Source organism: Amblyomma mixtum, chromosome 1 (assembly GCF_055824585.1).
Source record: "Amblyomma mixtum isolate Tamu chromosome 1, ASM5582458v1, whole genome shotgun sequence".
NCBI classification, from domain to species: Eukaryota; Metazoa; Arthropoda; class Arachnida; order Ixodida; family Ixodidae; genus Amblyomma; species Amblyomma mixtum.
The window spans coordinates 131903926-131927817 of NC_143012.1; the positions used below are offsets into that span (position 1 = coordinate 131903926).

General features: G+C 46.2%; 1 protein-coding gene and 1 long non-coding RNA gene across 6 annotated transcripts in view; one reads left to right on the plus strand and one right to left on the minus strand.

The window, feature by feature from the left end:
• Positions 1-23892, minus strand: part of LOC149367607 (FMRFamide receptor-like) — a 1196541-nt gene that overhangs the window by 1164516 nt on the left and 8133 nt on the right. The gene's annotated exons all lie outside the window — the stretch shown is intronic.
• LOC149367617 (uncharacterized) lies at positions 802-11145 on the plus strand. 2 transcript variants are annotated; one of them, XR_016285035.1, is made up of 3 exons: positions 802-933; positions 2584-2886; positions 10721-11145. It is a non-coding gene; the product is annotated as an uncharacterized LOC149367617 (long non-coding RNA). The 2 variants fall into 2 exon arrangements; XR_016285033.1 differs by lacking the exon at positions 2584-2886.

Sequence of the window (23892 nt, forward strand, 5' to 3'; positions counted from 1 at the left end):
ACGGTATCCTGCCGCACCAAGCCTCTCGACCTGGCATGAAAAACTGTGCCCAAATGATTTTTTCATAATATTTTTGAAACAAATGCCTAGTTTTGTTGCCTTGGAGAGGGAAGAGTTCTAAGGAAGTAAAGGCTTCTCTATTCAAAGGGCCAGCATAGATGAATCTCATTAAAAAAACAGAGCCAGGTAAAGGAACCTAATGGTGTCATTAACAGTCACTTCATGAGTTAATTCTAGTGGTGCAAGAACGTCTGAGAAGACAGAAAAACGTTTAGTCGCTTGTGCAGGAAAAATTGTCTGTTCACATTCAAGTACCATGAGATAGCCATCTAAAAAGTGAAACGCTGTAGCAAGATTTTATCGCTCAAGGCAAACATCTAGTGTCCAGTATGAATAGTTAAATATAAATCGCTGAGCGATGCAACAATGCAGGCTACATTGTATATCCCTTTCTTCTGTATAAAAAAGGCCCATCCCATCCTGCATGAGTAGACTCCAGGTAGGAGTGTCAATTCTAAAAGTTCTTACAGGATTTCAAACGCAAGAGCACCACAGTCGCCTATTACCTCAGTAATGCACTTTAAACAGTTTGTCATGAGGGACGGAGCAATACAAGTCTTTTATGTTGTGGGGACCCGCCTTAGTCGCCCCCTGCGGTTGGCTTACCTGCAAAGCACCCTCGCTAGCCTAGTTAGTTACCTTAACAAATAAGGGAGGGCGCAGGCATCGCAGCGACACGAGCGCCACGGATGGCGTGATTACTACCCGCGCGGGCGAGACGGCCCTCTTCGGCTAGGGAGCTAGGACCCACGCTGAGGCTCCGCTCTCCGCCGGCGGGCTAAGCCTCGCGGGGAGGCTGCCGCATCTCGTCCCGTCCGGCCGCGGCGTAGCTTCTGCCCTAGCATGGGCGAACATTCGCTGGTAATCTTCCTGGTGAGTCATACGACCTCGATTCCATAGCGTATTTTGTTGCTAGCTGGCTTTATTTTTGTTGTAGCAATAAATGCCGTGTTTGTGTCAGCCACAGTGTTTTCTTTTCCCTCAGAGCAAGCTAGCCGTGGTCGACGTGCGCTTGGTAGCGTACGCGATCACTTGCTGGGGATCCGGCGGTTTTGAATTGTGTCAGCCGCGATTAAGCGGGCAGAACGTATTTATCTCACGGTTAGGAAGGGTAGGCTCTTTTGTAAAACCTACCACGACTCTTTTGCTACGCACCATTCTCTAAAATAATCACCCGTAAAAAACTTCTACTTTAAGCGTTTTTTCTGTAAAAAAAGTGGAGCAGACAATTAAGCTCCGCCTTGGATCCATAACGCGTTAGCGTCATTGGATTAGTGCCCATATATGCCATTTCCTACCTAGACCAACTTGCTACTCTTTTTTTATTAATCTTTCCGGGATTTTTCGCTCACAGCCAACGCCTTCGACGCCGCGTGAACGTGATGCTGCTGATGCTACGTACGCTGAAACGGACACGTGGAGCGGCAAACCACGGGGCAAGCGGCAAGCGCTGCCAGGCGCCTTGCCGTAACGCGCGGGACTGAAGTTGCAGTCGTAGTTCGTCGGCACATCGTTCTCAACAAACCCAATGCCACAAATTCCAGCATAGCTTCCGCGCCGAGCGAACGGGCAGCAAGCCGCAAGCTTCGTGGTGAACGCGCCTTGGATGTGCGCTGCGTTGTTCGCCACTCACCGCGTGATTCCTGCGTCCCCGCACGGCCCCACTGCGCCCGAACGAGACTAGCGGGAGGCGCTGCCTTCGCACGCTATCTGTTGGGGCAGTGGCATTCATTGCGAGGAGGAGGAGGGAGTGGTTTTAGTGGGCGCCGTCTGATTGCGCTACGTGCGCGCCAAGTGAAGAGGAAAAGTAGCGGAAACGTACTTTGCTAGTTGCTTAACTGCGGCTTATGTAATTTCCGTGCTCATAATTACTAATATACAGCACAGTACATGTCTCTAAAGCACTCTTCTAAGAAAACGCCGTATTCACTAGACGCGTCTTTGTCCCTTTCAAACTGTCGAGCTGGAGTGGCGGAGTGGTTAGCGTGCTCGTCTCGCACTCCGGAGGCTCTGTTTAGATTCCCCAACTCGATCAATTTACTACTCAGTTTCATTTATTAATGCTTCTGGGATTTATCGCTCACGGCCAACGCCACCGACGCCGACAACGGCTTTTTTGCGACGCGGGACCCTTATCGCTGTCGCGTTAAAAAAAAAGTCCAGGCTCAATTTATGTGCTCTTGTCTATTCGAAACAAAAACGGCTCGAAATTGAGCCTCTTGCACAACTGCATTGCTTTCCTTCTGGCTTATATGAGGCAGCTGCCTGCTTTCGCTTTGAATACCTTGCTAAGTTCCTTTGAAAGCGCTGTAAACCGCTCTTTGTCTGCGGTTAGCAAAACCAGATTTTTATAACCATAAAGCACCGTCCAAGCAATCGGGAGGTATTTCCCACGAGGTCTCGATCGCAGCACAGCATCCACTCCATCAGAAACACAACTGTTGGCCTGCGGTTCCTCAGGGTCGTGGCCTCGGCAGCTGTGCCATGTCGCAGCCTCCTCATCCACTGGTTTTCACTACGCAGGTGCTCGCGCCTGCCTTTGCCTCTATCTTGCCGGCCATCTTGGACACTTCGTGGCTTGTTCAAGTAGGCCCAGAGCGGCTGTTCTGCGCCGGGAACAACGGACCATTCGGTTTGAGCTGCGCAGATGCGTCGGTGAACACAGCGCTCTCTTCCTGCACCCTCGACACCGGATAGCAAGCGCAAGCGCCAGCGACAACACCGACCCCGTCAACTTATAAAGAGCACCGCCTTCCGCCCGCGCTCTGTGGGCTCGGTAGCTGTGCCATGTCGCAGCCTCCTGATCCACTGGTTTCCGCTACGCAGGTTAGTTGATCATACTGCCTTCTTTCTAAAAAATGTAGCGACGGTTGCCTGGTACAGCTTTCGAGCCTGCAGTGTCGCATTTCTATTGCTGGTGAATTCTTTTCTGTTGTAAAATCTCTTCTTTTTTCCGGCCATGCTGAGACGAACCCTGGTCCAGACACACTTGATAGTGTTCTTGCTGAACTCAAGATGTTGTCAGCCGGTCAAGGCCAAATAATCGCTGATGTGCGGGACCTGAAAGGTCAGACGCGTTCTGTCGACCAAACCATTTCCGATCTGAGCAAGCGCCTAGCAGACCTGCAAATTCTCTTTCTCGTCATTGCTACCCTAAAATCTGATACAGAATCCGTCAATTCTGTTGCCGCTGAGATGGCTACTCTTGTTACTAACCTTGAGGCCCGAATAGACGACTCAGAAAACAGGTCACGCCGCAACAACCTGATATTCTATGGCCTTCCAGATTTCAATCCCCGCGAATCATTCATCGAATCTGAAGAAATAACAATTAAGCACTGTCAGGATAAGTTAAAGTTACCCTTAGAGCCCAGTCAGATAGAGCATGCTCATCGCTTGGACGCCATAACGAGGACCGCCAGCAGCCAATTATAGCAAAATTTCCCTCCTTCAAAACAAAAGAAACTATTGTTTCCAAGGTTCCTATGCTGAAGGACACGGACTATAGCATTGGAGATTTTACCCGCTCCGTTCAAAAACCCGCAAACATCTTATCGCGTTTGCGAGAGCAGAAACCGGACCGTTTTCTCTGGGGTACAAGACCCTATTTCTCGCCAAAAAACGCTACACTTTTTATCCTGCCACAGAAAAAGTGAAAGAAATAGCATAGCGCTTACCGCACCGTCGTCAGTTATGTCATTCTTGCCATATCTCCCCTCGACAGAATATTTATTTTTCGGTTACGTATACTAAATTACGCAGTCTACTTTCCAAGTCCGATAGTGTATCCAGTCTTGTATCTTCAACATGCTCTAACCTGCTTTTGCTGACAGAGACTTCGCTGACCGATAATGTGGGCGACAGTGCAGTTGTGTGCAAGTTACCAAATTTTAACCTTTTCCGTGCCGATCGCAAAGGCCCCCGAGGAGAAGGCCACCTTATCGCTACCAGCAATCAACTTTCCCACATTAACATCGAATCTGACCTCGAAATATTATGGATACTTTGGTTTATTGGTTTATTTGGGGTTTAATGTCCCGAAGCAACTCAGGCTATGAGTGACGCCGTAGTGAAGGGCTCCGGAAATTTCCACCACCTGGGGTTCTTTAACGTGCACTGAAATCGCACAGCACACGGGCCTCTAGAATTTCGCCCTCATCGAAATTCGGCCGCCGTGGCCGGGATCGAACCCGCGTCTTTCGGGTCAGCAGCCGAGCGCCGTAACCACTGAGCCACCGCAGCGGTTCTGCTTTATCGGAACGATGTCGTTAAGGCCAATATTGTGCATTCACTTTTTTCTGCGGCTTATGTCATTTTTTCCCTCAAGAAATCGCAAACAGCACAACGCCATTTTCTCGTCGGCTTGTGCACTGCAATGCGCCACCCCCGGGCATAACGCGGCACTAAAGGTATAGTTCCAATTCTCAGCGCGTAACTCAAGCGAGCTCTACCTGTAGCGCAGGCAGATGGCGTGCGCGTGGCGCCGAAGAAAAACGAAAAGTCAAGCGAAACAATTCTTCAACGTGATTTTTTACAGGTGGACTGAAGAGGAATCTGAACTTGTCTTTTTGCCGCGGGAACTCGATCTACAGGTTCCGAGCATTCTTAGAAACATGGACTTATTGCCCTGTGTGGCCGATTTCCCTCATTCAATCGGATTAACGTCCGGCTCCCATCTTCTATTTATGAATTCTCCGCGTACGGTGGGCGGAGTCTGTGGGGCTGCTTTGTCGCGCCACACCAGTATCTATACTAATTGGTGTTTGCTATAGAACTCCCCCCCCCCCCCCCCCCCCAGCAATAACCCCGAATTCTATCGAAAGCTGCCCATAATTCTGGATGAACTTACAACAAAACCCCCTCATGCACACGTCTTTAGAGATTTTAACTGTCCTGGCATAGATTGGAATAACCCTCATCAGCCTATTTGTAGGCAGCAAGGATCACAGGAATTTGTGGATGCGTGCTTAAGTTTTAATCTTACTCAATTAGTAACCCAGCCATTGCCGGAGATACCGCTAACATTCTTGGCATTGTACTACATAGCCACCCTGAATGCCTCAACTCCATTACTTATCTCGGGGAAATTAGTGATCACAAAGTCATCCATCATCTCTTACCTTTAGTACAACAATAAAAGAAACTTCCAAAAAAGCAATCACCCTTTATAACAAAGGTTCCAAACTGGGCGTTGGAAGCTTAATTCCCATCTTTTCAGCGCTCTTTCCAGGAACAAACCATCCACGAAAATTGGTCGATGTTTACTCATAAAATGAACGAACTTACTAAGAAATATGTTCCCAAATGCAGCTTCCGCGCAACCAAACAGCAACCAATGGTTTACCAAGGCTGTAGGAAGATTACTACAAAACAAAAAGCGATTGTTCCGCAGTGCCAAACAGACTGGGAATGACTGCGCATGGGAAAAATATTACACTGCCGAAAAGACATACCTGGTCACAGTAAAAAACGCTAAACGCTCATTTTATCATACTGACCTACTCAACATTATTAAAGATAACCCGACTAAATTCTGGCAGCTTTTAAACCCGCAATATATACGCACTATTACCCTCACTGATGATTCCGGGCGTGCTGTTTCCGCTGTCGATCGTGCTAACATATTTAATTCTGCTTTCGCATCAGTATTCACTCCTGAACGGGAACCCCCCCCCTCCCCCCTAGTGACAGCAAATGACCAAAGAAGTTTAATGCCAGCCGTTAGCTTCTCAGAAGCCGGTATATCATGTCTTATAGATAAATTAAAGCTGCCATCACCTCCCGGCTTTGACGAAATTGACACCAACGTGCGAAAAAACGTTAACCATACTTCTGCCAAATTTTTATGCCTCTCTTTCTACAGGTGTCATACCCCATGACTGGAAAGTGTGGAAGGCAGTTCCGGTCGGGTAACAGAGATTCCCCACTTAATTACCGACCCATATCACTCACCAGCATACAATGTAAACTCATGGAACACGTCATTTACTCTTTAACGATTCACTTTCTGGATTCAAATAATTGTTTTCACTCATCGCAGCACAGATTTCGCAAAGGTCACTCCCGTGAAAGTCGGCTAGCACTTTTCGTTCATGACTTGCATGCCAGCCTTGATGCCAAACTCCAAACTGACGCAATTTATTCGACTTCTCTAAGGCATTTGCCAAGGTACCTCAGAACCACTTATTTCTGAAACTTGCTCGCCTAAACTTGCATTCCGACATACTAGGATGGATAAAAGAATTCTTAACTCACCGCTCCCAATCAGTCGTTGTAAAAAACCAAATGTCTGATCCCCTACCATTATTGTCAGGCGTGACCCAAGGATCCGTCCTTGGGCCACTGTCGCTTCTAATTTATATTAACGACCTACCTGAGAAATTAGATTGCCGTATTCGGATGTTTGCTGATGATTGTGTTATATACAGAACAGTCACTAACACCTTCGACCAACAATCCCTTCAAAATAATTTAACTGATGTGCAAGACTGGTGCAGTGAATGGCTAATGACACTTAACACAAGTAAATGCAAATATAAGTCGTTCTATTGTCGCCGTTACCCTCTCCTGCTCCAGTACAGCATATCTAACGTTCCTGTGGACCTCGTCCAATCATACAAATACCTCTGTGTTTATCTTTGTCATGATCTTACATGGATCATAATTAAATAGTTTTAAGGCGCAAAAAAGAGACTAGACACAAGGTAGGTGACAGGACGAAGCGCCAACTTCAAACCCATTTTATTGCATGCATGAAATAAAAATGCACGCATGCAATAAAATCAATAAATTTTCATGCATACAGTAAATCAGTTGGAAGTTGGCGCTTCGTCCTGTCACCCACCTATGTGTCTTGCCTGTTTTTTGCGCCTTAAAACCATTTAATTGCGAACCAAACCCAACCAGCCCAGCAGCAAGTGCTCTTAGATCTTGCATGGGATACGCATATTTCACACATCGTACCATCCGCTAACAGAACACTATGATTTTTAAAGCGTCACTTGCCCTCTCCAACTCAGCATGTCAAGCTCATCGCATTCAAATCATTAGTCAGATCAAAACTGGAATGCGCATCTCCCATCTGGTCTCCGAAACAATCATATCCAGTAATTCAATTGAAGCAGTTCAAACCCGAGCAACTAGATTCATTCATTCATCGTATTCCTTTGATATCAGCATATCATCCCTCAAATCACAGTCCAGCCTGCCTACCCTTGCTCATCGCCGCCACATTGGTAGTTTATGCTTGTTTCACAAGATTTTTTTACTCTGAGCTAAGACAGGAACCCTTCATCTGCGCACCACCACCACGCATCTCCCTCCGTACCGGCCATGAGCAGCAAGTGCCACGACCTCGCGCTCGCTCCACTACATTTCCTTCATCATTCTTCCCCCGAACAGCGAACGACTGGAACGGCCTTCCCCGCGAACTTGCTGCTATCACATGCCAATCTTTGTTCATCGAAAGAATCACGCGCATTAGTTTTAGGGAGGAAAAAGTGCTCCAAGTGAGTAGTTTATCAAGCATTTTATTAGCCCTTTCTGCATGAGCATGTAGAGTTGCTGCAGTGTAGGTGCTTGCGTCATATGCATAAACTATACAGGGTTGTTTGACCTAATATTTTACACAATTTTTTAACGAAGGCCTTCTTAATTAGAAGAGCGCGTTTTTCGGCATGGCATTGTCAGTGGTGTATTACATCAGAATACGGCTAAGATGTGCTAACTAGAGGCCTGGTTAACCTATAGTGAATAGTTAATTTTTAACTGTTATTATTAGGCTGCTTAAATATAGAAAGGCAAGTAGCCCATCGTGAGCAATATCGATATCAGTTTTTAGAGCTTTGAAAACGCGGTTACCCTCGGCGCTGTGGCCAAACAAATTTGGGCAGCACTGCGCTAAAATACATGAGAAGCTTGCAGGCAAAACAACCTCTCCAGTGCACGAACCACCTACAAATAGCTGAAATTTGTAGGGCCACACGGCCTAGGGTGACCGCATTTTTGAAGTTCTGTACACTTATTTGAATTTTAACAGAGTACACTGTGGGGCCAGTTGGTCACACATAATCTGAACGAAAAAACGTAGCGTTAAACGCTACGTTTCAAAGCTACGTTTTTTCCTTCAGATTACTTATTTGAATATTACTTGCGGTTGGCTACACGCCTCTCTATAATCAAAGAGCCTAACAGCGATAGTTATAAAGTTGAGCATTCAAAATTACTGAACCATCCTCCTAGTTAGCACGCCTTACCTCAATTCTGATGTAGAGAGGGCAAAACGCATGTCTAGAACGAGCGAAGTGTCTGCTCCGCATCTTCCAAAGGCGCTGAGACCAGGAAGTAAAAAAATTACAACGAAATCCTATAAGTTTAACTACACATGTTTATATCCAGACCATTTTTAACCAAATGTGATCTATAGATATCGCGTGTTCAGCCCAAAACATGCCCGGAAGGTGTTTCTAGATAAGCGTTTTGCCCTCTGCACATACTTCACCGCTAGCAATGCTATGCCGAAAAAAGCGACCTTGTAACTCAAAAAACCTATTTTCAAAGACTGTGTAAAGTATAAGGTAATATATTATTGATGAACAGGTTTAACAGTGATGGTTCTAGAATACTGTCTAGAATACTAGAATATACCCACCGAGAGCGACGGACTATATTGCCCGGTGAGGCGTTTTTTCGCACAAAGACAGTGGGCCCCCAAATTATCGCAGAAGTGCCTTGCTGGTCGCGTTTGAATCTAGGGGCGATCTAGAACCGAATTGCTAGTTGAAACTTGCGTTAGGCATAGGTCAGGAGTCCAAAAGATACACGGGCGTCTAAGGGAGCCGGTCGGCCTTGCCGGTCGCGGTCCTTTCCGCTGCCATATTCGGGCCTGGAAGTACCCAAGGCGCCACTGCCGGTATGATGCTATCACGTTCTCTGCACGTAGTGTAAATAAGTGGTGATATAACTTCCTGCTTGAAGTTGCCATAAACGAAAGGACGACAGGAAAGAGAGAGTTTTCACTGCTCCCTGAAACGTCATTTCGAGCCCTAGATTGTTCCACGGTAGCTTGAAGTGTAATGCAAATATGTTTACGCGGACTCCCGATTTGTCAGAATTAAAGTATACTTTAGACGGATTGATTGCGTATTTACGAAAGTACACTTTACATACATTTCCAACACCAAAATGCGATTTCCCGTAACTCGATTTCGAGCATTAGGTTTTTCGACGGCAGCTTGAAATGTGCTGCAAATATGCTAAGGCAGACTGCCAATTTGATAGAATTTAAGTGTTTTTTGGACGCATTAATCGCAAAACTGCCAAACGGACGAGTTGGTGGAACATATTGAAAGGTAAACAGCGCAAAGACGAAGACCGCGGTACAATAAACACAGGACGAGCTGCGTAAAAATGCATTAATTGCGTATTTACGGAAGTACACTTCAAATACATTGACAACATGCAAATGCCATTTCGCGAAAGGCCATTTCAAGCCCTCGACTCTTCAACAGCAGCTAGAAGTGTGCTCCAAATACGTTTGAAAGGGCTGCCCGTTTGTCAGCATTGAAGTATACTTCGGATGAATTAATTTTATATTTACGTAAGCACACTTTTAATACATTGACAAGATGCTAAAACTAAGAGCACTTGCTGCTGGGCTAGTTGGTTTTGGTTCATAATTAAATAGTTTTCAGGCGCCGAAAACGGAGAAGACACATAGGTAGGTGACAGGACGAAGCGATGGCGCTTCGTCCTGTCACCTACCTATGTGTCTTCTCTTTTTTCGCGCCTTAAAATTATTTAATTATGGTAAATTTAATTATGCTAAAACTACTTACATATTTGAAAAATACTTACGTATTTGAAAAGTGCTCGAAGTATCCTATAAGTGAGGCAGTGTTGGCACATTTTAAGAATATATTTCCAATATCAAGCATGATATTTCAGGAACGTATTCCCTACATACTTTTAGTCCATTCATGAATACAAAATATGTCGAAAATACAATTTAAATAGCCCACCGTATATTCTAAACGTATTAGTTTTCGCTAAGGGCACTGATACCGCACAGTACACGGGTGACTAGAATTTCGCCTCCACCGAAATTCGCCCTCCTTGGCCGGGATCGGACCCGCGTGTTGCCGGTCAGCTGCATAGCGCCATAACCACTGAGCCAGTGCGGCGGCGCAACAGCCTTTGTCAATGGTGTTGCTGCGGGCGCGAACTTTTACTCAAGGTCGGGGTCCACGCCAGGGGTACGAGGTCGGCTCCCGATAGCGGTCTTTTTTTCAATTCCACAACTTCCCTGCATTCGCCCCCCGCGCAGCCCTAGCGATGCCGTGTCCCGAGAGTGGCAAAGCTTCAGATGAGCGACAAGTAAGAGGTCAGTTTTGGCGGAACGACGACCAATTGCGGTGAGGCGCGCAACGCGATATGTGAGGTCATTAATCCTGGCCACAACCACGTAAGGGCCATCACAAAGGGCCACTATCTTTTGGTGCAAGCCGCGGCGCCTGAACATTGTAAAGGTAGAACGCTGCCTGTGAACGGAGCCTCGTCCTTCTTTGTATTTGTTGTCTTGTGTTGAACGTGTTGTGCAACAAACAGAGAAGTATCGTTTCCTAGTGATGTTGCGCTGCCTGCTCTGATTTGCCTTTTGCAGATGCCTGGCGATCAAGGATTGCCTCCAGTGCTGGTTCGCCTTCCCCCTTGTTTACGCCTCCATTACAAGAGACTGCAGACGATGCCAGTCGATGCACCTGATCCATGCGCGGCCGCACTCGATGATGTCCTCTTTCAGGAATCTGCCGTCGGCTGACACCAGGTTCGCCGGATTAACGAGGACTCAGCAGATACGAGATGAGCTCAGCAGAGCCACAAGCCGTCAATACGAGTTCAGCAGTAGTGCCCCGTGTGCTCATTCTGCGAACTGTCAATATTTTCCTGTCGCGTGTTCGACTCTTTTGCTCCCACCACTCAGCTAGAATCGCGCAAATGCTTTTACGTGGAGAAGTAGAGGACTACGCGGTCTTGCTGCCAGAGCACTGCTTGTATCCAAAGTTTCCGCATTTAAAAGGTGTCCTCTTCCGTTTTTTATTGTTTTTCTTTTCGCTTTATTATTATTCTGATTCGTTACCCAAAGCACAACCATTAGCTTGGCACCAGTTTACCCTCTTTTTTTGGCTCTGCTCACTGTGTCCCGCTTCTTGGGTATATGCCATGTTGACAACAACTGCTTGTCAACGGAGCCTTTGTTCCGTGGCAATTAAATTGTTTCAGTAGAGTACACAGCTTGGCGAGGCGGCGCATAGACAAAACCAGCGTTGAAGCCACAGACACTAAACGTTATACGTACGTAAACGGAGTGGACTGAAATGATATTCCAGCATCGCCGTGCGTGTCTTTACTGCGCCTGCGTCCTTTCCGCTGATTTTATTCTTCAGCAACCTAACTGTTTCCCAAGCACACGTAATAAAAACAAATGTCTGTAGAATACCTGGGAACCCAGCAATTACTGAAATGGGGACACAGTTGAATAAATGGTCAAACGTAACACAGCAATATCAACACATTAAACAATAAAACATTTTATGCACATCACGTAGGCAATACTGAAAAAAAAAGCGACTTTGTTCCGAATATGACGTACAAAAAGGACCAAACAATTAATAAAAATGAAAGAAGGATACGCGACCACCATTACTCACAATGGTTGGCTCGTGGTGTGGGCACATTGCAAGTTTGAGAATGTCGGATATGACGAATGGTTTCATTCTTTTTTAGCTGGGCGAGTTGCCGTATGATGCTATGATAGGATTTAAGCAATCACTATTAGCACCACTAGCCTGAACATGTGCACTCATAAAGTGGGAGATGTCACACGGTAAAGACACGCTATAGTGGACCACTACAAGAAGTGTTTCCCAGCTCTTGCTTATATTTTTAGGTCTCCTGAAGGGAAAAAAAGGAATGAGAATTTTTGGTCACTGCTCCTGTTAAGCTTGCCTGTTTTTTTCAAGTTAGGAAACCAAACAGTTGCAAAGAAGAATGCGAGCCTACTGTGGCAGCAACGTGGCGTGCCGTTTGAGTCGTGGGCATGAAGTCACTCACTCCAAGAAACGCAGCTGCGCTTCATAATTACAAGACTCACATCATCAAGTATTGGAAACGCTCGTGACTTAGGAAGGAATGGAAAAATGGGCAATCTTTCGTCGCCACCTTTTCGAAAAAAAAGTAACGCATCTACTACATTCTCGTATTCCCCAGCACCGACAGAGTTCTTCAATTTTTTTTGTCTCGCTATGTCTCGTACGCATTAATGCGTCGATGGGTTAGGACGATGACTGACAGGTATATAGCATCGGTCTGCGTCACATACGTTTGTGCTGCTTTCATGAAAAAGAGGGAGAGGTTTAGCTCGTTCCATCGTAGTGGTGCGTCAGCCTTTGTTTTATAAATAGTCGCCATAAATGAAACCTACTTTTCTATTTCCGATATTGTGATTGTAGACCTTTTCCTGAAAACACACAACTGCTTGCTTTCCTTTTCCTTGCAGGATAAAATTTGAACGGCAAGAAATACTCGCTGCTTCACTGAAATTTCTACCTCTTCGCCGAAAGTAAGAGTCCACATGGACTGCTGTGCAGAAGCTGTCTAGCATGCTCATCAAGGGTTCTTTAACCGCAACTGCTATACTGTTCTCAGCCAGGTTGTGTGGATATTTAGCTCTGCGTTCGTCGTTTTTGCGTCGAACTCTGCTGGGTCTACTTTATTACCTTGGGTAAAAACTTAAAAATTCTTCTCTGGCAACACGCCTAATAATGAAACACACGTTCCCGATCCCTCGACCGCATTTGTGCACCGGCGTCAAATGCGCATTGCATTCAAAAGTTTAGAGACGCTTGCTGACTGTCAGAGAGAGATAGAAGCCATTTATTACAAAGCAGAGAATTTAGCCGGCATTTAAGAATCGCTGTCATGCTACTCTGCGTGGCGAAGGGAACTTGGGAGATAAAGGGTGAAGGAGAGAGGTGCGAAAAAGGTGCCATAAAATAAAAAGAGGAAAGACAAAAAGCTACCATTAAATGCCTACTAGGTGCGTCAGCAAGCATTGATGTTACGCATGAAATGATCGAGAGCATGGCCGACATATCAGCTAACAAAGTTCACTGTGTGAAGAATGGTTGAGGATAACATGCAAGGTGAAATTAGAGCTTGTCTAGATGTACAATGTCCTTTAGATATGCAAACAAAACGTTCATTGCATGTCTCCGTTGCAGGCTAAGGGACCTAAAACACTGTCCATTGTTAAAGGCACTGAGGAGAGCTTCTCCGCGCAGTGTTCATAGCTCACACGCTCGTCAACATATGCAGGCGCACATGTTCCAGGGTTTCGATCGACCCGTATTTGTCACAATGCGGACTGTTGATTTGACCGAAACAGTATCGCAAGCCATTTGTAAATGCAGCGTTGAGGCGAAGACGGTGGTGAAGTGTTTCCAGATGCCGAGGAATTCTGGGTGGAAGCTGAGGTTTGGGTCGACTGAGCCCAGTAGTGATGTGTCAGCAAGCTCTAGAGCTGATACGTTTCCTCTGAAGCAAATCTTTTAGTCATTTACGACGCATCAGATTCCGTGAAGAGAGTCCGAATATATCCCAGATGTTGATGGCTTTTACGAGCTGCTTCATCTGTTTTTTCCTTGGCCAGAATGCCACAGTGTGCCGGTGCCTACTGAAATGTTGTGCATGGTCTGCGTCAAAAGCCAAATGAAGCAGATACCTGATGCCAAGGAAAACGGGCTGATGATTTGTGCTATTCAGCAAGTTAGACAGGATCAGCAGAGATGCCTTGGAGTCGGTAAAGATAACCGATCGGTAGGGGGTCGGCGCAAGATATAAGAAACAGCTTGCTTAATGCCGTGAAGCTTAGCTGTCGTAGATGTCTTCCGTTGAAGCGGGCAAGAAAGGACATGGCTTGTTGAGGGAACATAAGGGCCACAGGAAGATGATTCTTGAGTAGTTGAACAGTGATTGAAGATGTGGGTATGCTGCGCATATTCTTCTGTTAAGTAGGCCAGCGCAGCTAGAAGAAGCGCTGCCTCTGCCATGCGGCTGTGTGCATTGACACCTGGAATAAACTGCTTCACCTCTATAGGCAAAAGTGTCCACGGGGGGGGGGGGGGGGGGGGAGGACAGAGGCAGGAATGTCTGTGCATGATTAATAGTGGCGCTGCACAGGTTGGCCAAAGCCAGAGTTCAGAGAGTTAGGTGTAGGCAGCGGTTTATTATTCAAGTTACTCACAGGCTCCTTTACATTGGAGCATTGTGTGAGTGGGGCAGTACATTGAAGTTAGAGAACAGCGCAAAAAAACACAAAAGAACAAAAAAAACCGACAGAAGAAAAACGTTATACAATAGTTAGCAGGAGGCACTGAGTAGAATACAAATAAAGTAATACAACACACAATAATTACAAGTTTCAAAATGTGGCAACATGGAAATGGAACACGATTTGACAGTGAGGCTAAAAAGTGCACAAGTTAGTTCACACTAAGCAGCAATAAAACATTTTTCGGAAGAATACAGAGAACTGAGACACTAAGAGAGGATTGCGGTTATTTTATCACGAAATGTAGCAGGATTTCTGGTATTAGTAGCATCGTCAGGAAGGCTGTTCCAATAGTTTATGGCACGTGGGAGAGCAGACATGTTGAATGCTTTTGTATGACCAAAAATACGCGTAAAGCTGCTATGATTATGGAGGCGATGAGATGTGCGACATGGCCGTGACAAAGGTAATGTGTGACTGTGAAGACTGAAAATCATTTTATGAAATAAACAAAGAAGAGCTACGGTACGACGTGATTCTAAAGACTCAAGTGATAGCGATAACTTGATGTTAGTGACGCTGGAATGGCGGTTATAATCGCGAGCGATGAAGCGTGCAGCACGGTTCTGTATAGATTCGAGATTACGTGTTAGATACGCTTGGTGAGGTGACCAGATGGGTGATGCAAATTCTAGTTGTGGGCGGACAAACGTCTGGTAGGCTAGTTTTCGAGTGTCAGATGGTGCACCATGAAGATTACGCTTTAAGTATCCAAGGGTTCGTGAAGCCTTAGCTGTAATTTTATTAATGTGTGTCGACCAGGAAAGGTTTTGATTTAGGTGAATGCCGAGATATTTATATGAGAACGCTGTTGTCACATGATTACTGCTGAGCGAGTAGGTGAAAGAAGAGTTTGAAAGTTTACGGCTGAAAGTCATTAATTTACACTTATCAGTGTAAACACCACTGATAAGGGTGATAAGGGAAGAACCCCACAAGGGGTTCTTCCCTTGAATGACATGGAGGAGGTGGTTATGCACAGTTATGCATATGCATGGTTAAGCATAGTTTCCTGGGCAGCAATCATAACTAGCGAGAGACATCCTGCTTCCGCTACTGTTCCTGATGCAGAGAAAGCCTTTGGGAGGCGAAGGTAGTTGTACCGCGCTGCCTCGAGAATTGCAATGCTTATTGGAGACAGTAGCGCACGGTTCCTTCACGCAGGAAGCAGCACCATTGAATGGCAGTTCCAGCTCTACCATGTTCACGCCATCAACCTAAACACTTGCGATGCAGCACTGGTATTCTGACGAACTTCTTTATCTAAGGTGACCGCGGGAGACTGCTGCCTATCACAAAACTTAGGAATCACTGTGATTCTAAAAAGGAGGCAGCAGTACAGTTAATTCTGCATAAATCTGACCAACTTATATATTTTCTTTCTTATTACAATAAACTGATTATATTTATAATAATGTATTGACCGGCCACCTAGGAGGAGCAGATATCGAGTCATCATTCTTCTTGTTAAAGCCATGGCAACACTCTTTTCAGGCGAGAGACGAAGACCTGGGGGAGCCAGCCACATCGAGGTGTCTCTCTGCCGACGTTGTTGGGCAACACAGCGCTAACATGACGCGTTCCAGATGCAGATATCATCTGCACAAATCGTTATGCGCACTCCTAGTGGAAGGTTTCTTGTTGCGTGTAATACTGAACAGGAGAGGGCTGAGCACGCTCCCTGAGGTATACCCCTCTCCTCTGCGTGAGCGAAAATTGGACAATTCGGAGTGGTCATAAATATTTGTCGTTCTTCTAAATAGTGTCCAATCCTTTTGCGCAGCCTTTCTCCCAGGCCAAGACTCGCCAAGGCTGCGAGAATTTCATAGAATTTCACACAGTCAAAAGCGGCCTTGATGTCAAGGAAAACGCCTATCGGGATGTACCCAACATGAAGGTTCTCTTCGAGTGACGAGACAATGATACTGTCAGTCGCAGACCTATTTCGACGGATCCCGTTCATATCGGCTTTCGAGTTACCAAGTGATGCGTCTGCAGATGCTTGCTCCGCAGCTCGGGGGGGGGGGGGGGGGGGGCAGGGGCCAGAAGGATGCGTAGCTTGTTGGCTGCTTACCAGGTTTAAAAACAGGCACAATTTTAGCCGGCATCCGTTCTGTGAGGACCACACCAGTCATCCAGGAAGAATACACCAAGAGTCGAAGACGGCAGTTGTGGGCTAGCTTTTCGATGACCAGCAATGGCTGTGTGCTGCTCTTCAATTGTGAAATGCAGGTTCAACGCTGGCAAAGCCGCCTGTGGGATGCCTGACTGACCATGCGCGGAGTGGCCAAGGCCCTGACCCCGCCGGCAGTAGCCTGCAGTATTCTTCTGAGACTTACTGATTTTCCTTCATGCAAAGAGAGTGCAGCGAAGGGGTGAAGCTTGTGAATTTTCCTGACTGGTTGGCGCACATCCAGCGTAGAACAAAAATCACGCCATCTTTGCCGACTGAGTTTATGCAGGCAGCGCCGAATGTGACGCTGCACCCGTCGCCAGGCACGAAGGTCTTGGATTGTTTTTGTGCACATCGCTTTCCTTTCAGCTAGCCTTTGAAATGCCTCATCCTTGGCTGACTTTCGAACCATCACAGCCCATCAACCGGTGCTGCACAATACCGCTAAAAACACGGACCCTCATGATGGTCGCATCAAATATGAAGAATGATCGATGATGATGATAATGATTTATTCTCGTCCGCTATGCGGCGTCACCTGTACTTCCCTGCAATCAGTATCGCCCGCTCCTATCTGTATGAAGAGCTTTACTCTTGAAGTGGCGAGCTTTGTGCAGCTCTATTAAAACCGGCTGCCTAGCTTTTTTCAGCTGCACTGTTCATGCAAGAATACAGACGTACTAAACACTCCAACCATCATCTAAGCCGCCAGTCGAACACGCTGCTGTGTTCACGCGCCCGTGGGTACTCAGGGCATTTTGAAATATTGTTACTCAGAGACGAATGCACTTGGGGCGAAAATTCGCCTTGCTTGCAACGCCGGTTTCGCCTTAATGTGAAGGTGCCTTTGCTGAGAATCGGAGCCAGAGGCATTTGGTGTTAATGAACATCGAGGCAGAACGTGACAGCTTTCGACATATATTTATGTCCTTTTCAGTTCACGCAATTAAAGTTTTTGAATATGCCGTGCCTTCACACAACTGTACGAAATTCAAAAGTGAAGGACCTAACACCCTGCGAAGCTCCAAGACGAAAACCGCAAGAAAAACTCGCGCTAAAAACTGATTTGCTTATGAAAAGTGCACATTAAATGCCAACTTGTCTTCTCCTCTTCGGTTTAGTCCTCAGTAGTATCGTAGTGGTAGCGCGTTAAATCCTTCAGCACATTTGCAGATTTTATTTTCAAAACTGTCAGATATAAACGGTGTGGTCTGTTGAGTACGGCTGTACAGCAATCTGTAGAATATTTACTGATATATATCAATAATTAAAAATAATTTTAAGAATTTAACTTCATTTTTGGCTTTAGGGGGCAACTTTATATTGCGGAATAGACGGCCGCCAACACTGAAGACGACCCCTGCTTCTGTATGTTCGGCAGTGTGCTTCGAAATACCGAATGTCAAAATACGCATTTCAAAGCTTCTTCAATATCCTTTCCAGCATTAACTAATTATAAGGTGGCGTCGCTGCGTACGGTATCGTTGCCGAAATGAAGCTAATCTCTGCATCACAAATATACCAACGCCGCCTGTGCATACGTGGTTTCGGTAGGTAGATATTCTTTCATTTCAGACAACAAGGTATCGGATACAGAGGCAGATGTACTCTGCGTTACGGAGCCCAAGCACCGGACACAATGCTCAGTAGAAGCAACAAAAGAGTCAAGAATTTCATACGCTCTCATTACACGAAAATGCATATCTGACGCATAAGAGGAGCAGCAGACATTTGACAAATATGCTTCGCGAAAAGGGCGACTCAGGGACCTTTCGAAGGCCTATTTTTACGTGGCTCACCTTGGATGTTGACAGAAACAAAAAGTTAATTAGCTAAGTTTAACATATTAATCATCTTATTATTGATTGTAAAAAGGTGCACCTTGCGAGCCTTCACCTACAATCGAGCTCTACACAGCGGCCCAACGTATCTCTCAAGGTTTCTAAAAAGAGGAATATGTCGCGAGAAAAGATGTGCAACGGAGTGCACAACTTTGAAGATAATTTCTTGTTAATAGGGAGGAGATATGAGCAGCCGAAAAGCTTAGCTGAAAGTAAGTAGAGAACCAGTGGAAAAGAGGCGTTCACAAGCAGGTGAAGTACACACGACAACGCTGGAATCCAGCCTTGTCCTGTGTACTTCTCCTCCTTGTGAATGCGTCCTTTCCGCTGGTTTTCTACTTACCATGCACCAACAGCAAGGATGTTCGTGTGGCTTGCCATAAACTGGAGGCCATGCCTGAGAAAAACATACCGGGTAATTTCAAAGGCGACAGCCTTGTATGGCTCATAGTCGCGGCGAAGGTCACGTCCGGTGTAACGCTCTCTCCCACGAATAACGCGGCAACTAATCAGGATAGGAGAAAACGAATGGCAGCATCAGATATAGGGGACAAAATATAACCCCGACGCCAAGTTTGATGACTGTACAGTGATTAGTTAATTATAGCCAATTATGGCGAAAAACAAACAATAGAAAACGAAATGCGTCCATATATTGCGGACGTCGATATAGCGAAGGGAACGGTGCGACGTCACATCCACCGGAAGTCGTCACAGCACAGTGAAATGTATCACAGAATGGGCGGAAGATCGCCGGATTTGCGTAATTATGCTTAATTAGTACTTAAGATCACCGAAAGATATATAATTTCAGTAAAAATTGTTTAAAAATAAGGAAAAGTGGATGATGACGTTACATCGGACGAAAGGACGTCTTTCCCTCAACAACGTTGAAATTCGGGCTTGTTGGTTCATACTTCGGAGCAATAGCGCAAACAGGACAAGGGACAAAAGAACGAGTAGACACACACAGCGCTAACTTCCAACAACTTTATTAGAAACCAAAGCACAAGAATTTATACATGCATTTTTCCCGTATCATCTCAAAGCATGCGCAAAATCACTGTGAGCGTAGGTAATCTACTTTTTTTTTTGAAAGTCTGACAGAAGGAGTGCTTACACAGGCACTTCCTAACCTGCCTATCTTTTCTGATTTGATAATTTCACGAGTGCGCTTGTCATTACTTTTCCCAACTAAAAAACATTTGTCTGGGTCCCTCCTTCGTCTGTTACAGCGGCGATCGTTTTGCGTTGGTATCGGTACTTTTCTGCGTCCGTATATCTAAGCGTGTACACGGACGCACCAAAGTACCGATACCGACGCAAAACGATCGCCGTTGTAACACACGAAGGAGAGAAAGAAATAACCAGCGCAACCATAAACAACCCCAGCACAGAAGCAGCTGAAGAAGCCGCCACGGCTCTAGCAATATCACACGGCAACGCAACAGGACAAAACCTCTCTATAGTGACGGACTCCAAGCAAGCATGCAGAAACTACGCAAGAGGCAGAACCGACTGCATCGCCAATCGTACTCTACACACGACGAGAAGACACGTAAACACTAAACATAGTGTAGTGTGGGTTCCGGGACATGAGGGGATGAGGGGCAACGTGGTAGCAAACGAGTTAGCTCGAGCGTACGTCAACCACCTTTGGCCCTGTTACCCCCCTGTACCCAGACACACTCGATCATAACAGGGGCCAGCGGAAACGCTACCCAGCCCCGCAGGAAACGCTTACCAAAGAGGAGGCGGTAGACTGGCGCAGACTACAAACCGGAACCTACCCGCACCTGCACAAACTAGACAAGATTTTCCCTACACAATATGTAGACGAGTGTCCGTGGTGTCAGGGTAAACCTACACTAGAGCATATCACATTGACCTGCCCCAAGGCAGACTTAGAGCCAAGAATAGACCACTCGAGTGTGACGCAGTGGGAGCACTTGCTGGCCAGCGAGGACGAGGAAGCGCAACGATTGCTCGTGCGCCGAGCCACGGTGGCAGCACTCAAGTGCGGCATCCTGGACGAAGGATCGACCACGGCGCCCAAAGACCCGTGAGGGTCAAGAATACTTTAATTTTTTTCCGAAATGAAGTTTTTCCCATCCATCCAGAAAGTGGAAGCGCTGTGATCCGCCGCCAAGCAACAAGTGCCGACGCGCTGCGCATGCGCAGCGTGACGTCACCGCTTCCTCTCGCCACGCTCTCCTCCTCTGTCTTGAAATGAATTCAAGCGCGGCAAATTAAAATCATTGCAATGAGTCGCAAACGGCTTTCGCCTTCTCGCACTTAAGAAATGTCTAAGTGGCTCCAGACTTTTTTTTATTCATTTTAAAAGCCTGGAAGATGTATCGGTGTTATCTGTGCGTGCGGATTATGCGGTAAGGCGGATATTGCTTCATTTTCTTGCTTCATTTCGATGTAAAAATTAATATTCCTCATCACCGGAACATCTTCAAGTCAATTAGAGATTACAAGCGGGCGGACATTGATGCATTAATCGTAAATTAGCTCTTTTCTTAAACAATTAGTTACCAGATTTTCCACAGCGTTCTGTCCACACTAACTGGGAAATGTTTAGGGGCACTGTTGAACGTCTCACTAATATATTTGTACCGCTAAGAATTTTGCGGTGTAATAGCCAATCACCGTGGTTTAATAACGTTTTAAGAAGGCTATCCAATAAGAAAAAGCGTTTGTTTCGCTCGGCGAAATCGTCTAATTCGCAACAACGATGGGACGGTTACCTTTCTGCGGCCGCTGAGTACAAATTAGCTCTGAAAAATGCTAAGGACACCTTCTTTAACAGTACTTTGCCTGCTTTGCTGATTAGTAACCCTAGACAGTTTTGGAACACTGTCAACAAGAAAGATAGTTCCTCAATACTACTTACATCTTCTGACGGCGTTGCATTTTCACCTAATGAATGTGCAAGTGTTCTTAACAGTGTTTTTGTTGATGCTTTTTCTGGAAATGTTTCCCTTACCAATCAGGAGTGTCCGCTCTTGGATGCTTTTCTCATGGATCCAATTCTTTATGACACAACTGGCATCCTTAGAATAATTGAAAACCTTAAGATTTCTTCCTCCTGTGGCGTCCCTGTGTCGTCTTCTTTCTCTGTCCCGTCTCCCCTGCGGTGTCTAGCGCCTTCATGTCTCACCAACTGGCCTACACATCTACCCTCCTACATTAATTCGAAATTTCTGACTAACACAAAGATGTACAGTTCAATGATCCTCACCAAACTGTTTGACCAGTCTCTGGAACTAGGCTGTATTCCCAAAGATTGGGAGGGTGATTCCGCTGCATAAGTCTGGCGATAAAGATTGCCCTGATAACTTTCGCCCTGTGTCGCTCACCAGCATTCCATGTAAAATTATGGAACATGTCATCTACTCTCATCTTGCTAACTTTTTAGAATCCAATCGCTTTTTCAGTAATGACCAACGCGGCTTCCGTAAATCGTTTTCCATCTTGACAGTGAAAGCGCTCAAAAGGACAAGGACGATAGAAAAGGAAAGACGTACTGTGGTGTCTGGTTCAGACCAGACGCATGACACCGGACCACGCAAGCGCAGTATGCAGAAACACTCTCCTCTATTCGTCACAGTGAAGCCACTTATATAGGAAATCATATTGAATGACGATGACGATATGTACACTGAAAGAAACGAAACTGAAACAAGAAAGAATACAACATCGCCTCCCGCTTGAAAATACAACATAGTAATTTGCAACAACCAAAATAACACGAACTAAACACTTATTGTTCAGGTAAAGAAAACCCAAATCTTTCTACAGGTCGGCGTACCCTAGTGCTTCGACGCAAAGGTTGCTCCACCGAATCCTCTAAAGGAGCAACCACTTCTTCAGTAACTTCAGCCCTTGTTTCCGGCAATCGCAACAATTCACTCTGTTCAGCGCCTGCGCGGCTTTCAGGCCCAGCGGTACCCGAGTAGTGATGAGGCAATTTCCATGCCCATTGTTCTATTGTCTGCGATTGATTGCAGGGAACCCGAACTAGTTTAGACGCGTTCCAGCAACGACCGTCGCTCATCAAAAAGCTATTTTTGCCTTTTCTGCCGACAATCTTGAAGGGTCCCATGTAATTTACCGACGCTTTCCCACCGCCTGCTGGCTTGCGTACACGAACGAAGTCCCCTACTCTAAAGGCTGGTCTTTTCGCACCTCGCCTCCTGTCCGTATACTGTTTTGCGTACATCTGCTTCGCCTTAACCCTAGCAGGAACATTCGAACCGCCATGGACACCCTCTCTTGTCGGCAAACCCACTGTATTGAGTCTTGTCCTTGGCTGACGCCCGTGGAGCAACTTAGCTGGCGACACACCCGTTGTCGCATGCGGCGTGGACCTATATATGCCGAGATAGTCAACCACAGCAGCCTGGAGGGGCCGTTGTTCCAATCGCGCAACCTGCATGAAATCTTTCAGCACGCGATTAAAACGTTCAATCGCGCCGTTTCCCTGTGGATAGTACAGAGAAGAACAACGATGCGCAATACCCCTCTCTCTCAAGAATGTTTCAAACATTTGCGATCTAAACTGAGGCGCATTATCTCTGACAATTTCTTCCGGATAGCCTTCTCGGCTGAACACAGTCTGCAAAAAATCGACCACACTCTATGACGTTACTGTAGATGAAAAGGCAACCTCAGGCCACTTGGAATGATAATCGATCAGCGATATCACATACCTAGAGTTTGAAGGGGCCCAGTCAATCGGTCCCACTATATCCATTGCTAACTTCTGCCATGGTAGCGCTGTAAACGTCACCGGCTGCAGCGGTGCAAACGCCGGTTTAGCGGACTTGTCCGCGGCCTGGCAGATATGACAAAAATGAATTCCTTCTTCTACCTGTTTATTCAAACGCGGCCACCAGTAAAGATCACGTAGTCTCTGCTTCGTCCTCACAATTCCTGGGTGACCTTCGTGCGCAAAACCAACCAGGAGCGAGGTTAATTCACTCGAAACAACTACCTGCTCGCCGCGCATCAAAAGGCCATCAACGAAAGAAAGCTCTTCCCGCACGTTAAAGTACGGCATTACTTCTGCTGGCAAAGCTTTTCTAGGCGCCCAACCATGTACCACGTGCACAACAACCTGTTGCAGTGTGCTGTCTGCAGCAGTGGCCACCTGCAGCCGTTCCTTTGTTAGGCACTCTGATACAACGGACACAATTTCTTCCTGCATCGTCTGCTGCGAATCACAGTCAAGAGGTAGGCGTGAAAGCGCATCGGCCACGACATTTTGCGATCCCTTTTGGTACTCTACGTCGAAGTTATAATACAAAAGTCGAGCTGACCATCTGGATATACGCAAAGGTCGGCGTCCTGTACCGGCAGCTGAAAGTAACGTCACCAGTGCCTGGTGGTCCGTACGTAACAAAAATTTTCTACCCCACAAGTAG